Raw genomic sequence first — 4,826 nt, 5'->3', positions numbered from 1 at the left:
GACAAGAGTTGAGACTCCATGTTGAGTCAACAGCGGGAAACCGAAGGCCGAGGCACTTTGAGTGTTAATCCGACCTTCTTCTACTGGGGAAAACCTGCTCTGATTAGCAGAAACCACATCCATCCCACTGTGGATGGTGCGGCTCATATCTAGAAATCTGGACGAGTTTATTGTCCAACCTAAATTGTGACAACCGAGAGCTGAGACCAGGACGCAGAGGCGCAGTCTTACTGGTAAAACGCACAGGACGAGACATGAGCGGTGCGTTGAACAGAAACTAGAAGAATCAGAAAACAACAGGATTCATGTGGTTTAAACAGCAGCCTGGCAACGAGGGCTCTACAGGACTCAGTGTGGACGGACTCATCTGGTATCATGGATTTCTATCTGCAGCGTGAGATGCGTGCACAAAACGCTTCCACCATATGTTACCTGTTACGCGCCCAAAACTCCCAGTACCCCATAGAGACTGTGTCTGCCCCCACCCCCTAAATTATATAAACCACAAACCAACTCCAGAGGAGTTATTCATAACAACCTAATTAAAATGAAGAGGACTCCTCTTATAGAACCAAACAACAGGACAATCAAATGTGGACTATTAAATATCAGATCTCTCTCATCTAAATCTCTGTTAGTGAATGATTTGATAAGTGAACATCACAGTGATTTACTGTGTCTAACTGAAACCTGGTTACAGCAGGAAGAATATGTCAGCCTAAATGAATCCACCCCACCTGGTCACAGTAACTGTCACATCCCTCGAAGCTCAGACCGAGGTGGATGTGTGGCAGCGAGCTTCAACTCCAGCCTATTAATCAACCCTAGACCTAAACATAGTTATAACTCATTTGAAAGCCTCATCCTGAGTCTCTCACAGCCAAACTTCTACTGTCAAAGTGTCGCAGTCAGTTTTCTCCCTGTGGACTGTTGTAGTTGCTAGAATGTGATACAGTCTAAATTAATTCAGACAAATCATCCCAATTTAAATAATCATTTAATATTACAATTATTCTGATCGGAGTAGTAGTTAAACTTAGCTTCCTGTCTCCAGTTTTAGGAGACAACACTTTGAGATGTACCCAAAAACAGGAAACATCTTGGCCAAATTATATAAGCTCATTGTTCAGCTCACATGAACTTAAAAGTGAACACACAAACACTCTATTCTATTACATAATCCATATTAACATATAACTTAAACCACTACACTGTAGAAGAAGAAGAGTCCCAGTGACTTTCTGTCCTCACAGAGACACTGAGGGAAAAGCAGGACATAGCACAGCCAGTGCTGCTTCCTGCTCTCTCAGTGGAATGAACAGTTTGGTTCATCTGTGGACACAAAGTCCTGATGGGCTGAACCAGACTCAGACTGAGCCAAGACACCAAGTTCAGGTGTAAAGGAACCTGACCAGGTGGAGGCCGCCTGCTTTTATTTCTCTGTGTTAACGTGTGTGCTGGTTGTGACTCTTGTGTTCAGAGCTCCCAGTCAGTGTTACTGGTTTACCTCTCAGACTGACTCCAGTCCATGATGGAAGAAGACCAGGACAGACTAAAGTCTCCAGGACCCAGCTGTCCCTCTATGATGAGTGGCCAGTCCAAAGGGTATCCTCCAGACTTCAGTCATGGACCTGGACCCTCTGACACAAAGTAAGAGCCAGTTTCTGCTATGAACTGACCAGAAGATGATTCAGTGCGGACATGTTATTCACATTAACAGCAGTAGGTGGTGGATGTTTGTCTGAAGTCCTTGTCTCATTGTGTTGGTCCTTATTTACTAAAGAGCTGCTCAGACGCTTTGTTCAGCTCAGAAACAAATCTGTGTTGTGTTGAAATCTGTTCCCACTTTGAGATGCGGTTCCCCTAACCTGGACCCCTGCCTTCTCTTGACCACACCCACCATGGGCTGGGTCTAAAAGAGTCACAGTTGTAATGGGGAAGCATCTCGATGGGGGAACAAATGCGGACACCAGACCGGCCTTTTCCTGTTGACAGCTCAGTGTTATGAGCAAGTGAATATGGAAGATCTGTACAGAGGCTGCAGTTACAAACTCACACGTCTGAAGTCAGGTCAGAATCTATTTGTTTTGCTCGCTCTGTTGTTCATTTGGCCTCAGTAGCCCATGTGTGCAGCCACTTCCTAGTGTTCACTTCCTCTCACACACACGGGACGCCCCTGTCAGCCACCCTCTTGTTTGCGCCATCTGTTCTCTTACAGACACGCACATTACTTCAACACACACATAACGAGCAATAACACGGCTTGACTGTGTCCAAATTCCACAGCATATCCACCAAAACCACCAAAACTCAAATCACCTCGGTATCGACTGCTCGTCAGGAATGAAATGTTCATGTACTGTAGAGGACTCTCTGGGTCTTCCTGTCCTGGGGAGGTCCTCATGAGAGCCGGTTTCATCAGAGGCTTTGATGGTTTCTTTGGCTGCTCTTGACAAACTGTCAGTTTTCACAACTTTCACATTTTCTTGTTTTGACTGATGAAGTAACAACAAAGGAATCATCACTTCTCTTTACTTCGTTTAGTAGTTGCTGCCATTATATGGATTCCTACAGTAGTTGAGTAGCAGCACTAACTCCATACAACACAACTGATGGTCTCAGACACACAAAGTTACTTTGTGACAAGACACACCTGGTAAGTGAAAACTGTCCAGGCGACTTCCTCATGAAACTGGTTGTGATGTTGTCGATGGTGAGCAAAGCTGTTGTCAAGGCAACCAGTGGCTGCTTTGAGGAACTGGAAACACCAAACACACTTTGTGTTTTTTACACTTTGTTGTTCACTACATGATGCCATATGTGTTGTCTCATAGTTTTGACGTCTTGAGTTTCAGTCTACAATGTGAACAGTAACAGAAACAAAGAAAAGCCACTGGATGAGACGGTGTCTGAACTTTTGACCGGTGCTGTAAATGTAGTGAAAGAGCTGGATGCAGCTAGTGAGTCGAGGGCAGTTGACCACTGACGTCTTGGTATAAACAATGTGTTGATGTCCACAGACGGAGGAAGACGAGTCATGGCTCTGAGGAGCAGCAGTTGTCCCGCTGTGCTCGGTGTCAGGACATCCCGAAGGAACCAGTCTCTACCAGCTGTGAACACTGGTTCTGCAGACTGTGCTTGACCTCATACTGGGACCAGTCTGGCTCATCAGGACACTCCTCCTGTCCCCAGTGTGGAGATGGATCCAGAACAAGTGAGACTGAGAACTTCACAGTAGAGATTCTGTGTAAGACAAAGTCATGTTTAACTGTCTCTTGTCTTTCAGCCGGTGATGGTCTGCAGGAGGTGTTGGATGAACATAAGATCAGTCTGAGGAGCAGATGTGAATGTGTGACTGAAGGAACTGATGGAACGGCAAGTGAAACCCTCAACAGGATCTACACTGAGCTCTACATCACAGAGGGACACAGTGAAGAGGTCAATACCGAACATGAGGTGAGGCAGCTTGAGACCACTTCCATAAAGGCCCTCCAGGACACTCCGGTCAAGTGTCTGGATCACTTCCCGACCCGCAGCGGCCAATCAGATTCCTCTGATATGTGTCAACGGGGTGACAGAAGTACAAGGCTTCACTGATGCCCAGAAGGACGAGTACTTCAGGAGGAGGTCCAGTGATGAAGAGCTATCCAGCAGGATCATCTCCCACATCACTTTTTTATTGATTTGGAGCACCTGGTATTTCTCCACACAACCACCCCCAGTGTGTGCCACACTCTACCCGAAAACAGGCACTCGTCTCTGGGCAAGCTCACAGCTGTCATGACCCTGGTTCTCTTAAAAAATTTTTTTTCACTTTTTCACAGTTTTATGACTATGGTGGCTCTGGTACTCCAGCGTTATAAGCTGACAGCTCTCATGCCACTGGTACTCCAGTGTTATAAGCTGACAGTTCTGGCGCCCCTGGTACTCTCCAGTGCTATTTTCCCATAGAGCTAGCGCCCCTGTTACTCTGCTTTTTTAACAGCTTGGATCTCATGTAAAACTGTTTAAAAATGCCACTGCTAGCTCAGCAGTGCCATAAAACGCTGCAGGATGCTTAAAAACCTGTGGAAAACGGTTGGAAATAGCCAAAACTCACTCAAACCAGGACATAATAATGGCACTAATGACATTTGGAAATCCTTTGAATGAAGTCTGACTGTTCCCAAACGTCACGGACCAAAGCAGCGGATTTGCTTGTGTAAAAGTGGCTGAAAATGCTTAGGTTAGATTACATGTGGCATAAAACGCCGAAGTGGTGCTTTAACGTTGTGGGAAAGTGCATTAAAATTGTTGGAAATAGCGAACACATTCACTCCAAGCAATACGTGACTTTTAGGAACCCCGACGCTGCTATTTCTGGGTTCCGAAACGTCACGGACAAAAGCAGCGGATTTGCTTGTGTAAAACTGGTTGAAAATGCTTAGGTTAGATTACATGTGGCATAAAATGCTCAAGGGGTGCTTTAAAGATGTGGGACAGTGCATTAAAACCGTTCTAAATAGCAAACCCTAAGTCCAGGAGGACGTGACATTTGGGAACGTTGACGCTGCTATTTATGGGTTTCGAATTGTCACAGAATGTAAACCTGATGTAGAAAGGAATAAGTAAATGACTAAATAAATAAATGACAGGGCTCCAGTGTCCTTAAAAACAGCTTTGTTTAAGAAAGCAAGCCCACCCCACCCCCACGCAGATTCGCACCTCCGTTGTTCACTCTCACTGCGCATGCTCGCTGTTATCGCCTTTGGAGACACAAAGACTGCAGAGGGGCAGACAACGAGCGCTGATCTGAAAGAAGGATGTGTTGAAGAACTGCAGAGAGG

The sequence above is a fragment of the Monopterus albus genome, unplaced genomic scaffold (assembly GCF_001952655.1).
Source record: "Monopterus albus unplaced genomic scaffold, M_albus_1.0 scaffold311.1, whole genome shotgun sequence".
NCBI lineage: Eukaryota > Metazoa > Chordata > Actinopteri > Synbranchiformes > Synbranchidae > Monopterus > Monopterus albus.
This window is presented reverse-complemented; position numbering follows the sequence as displayed.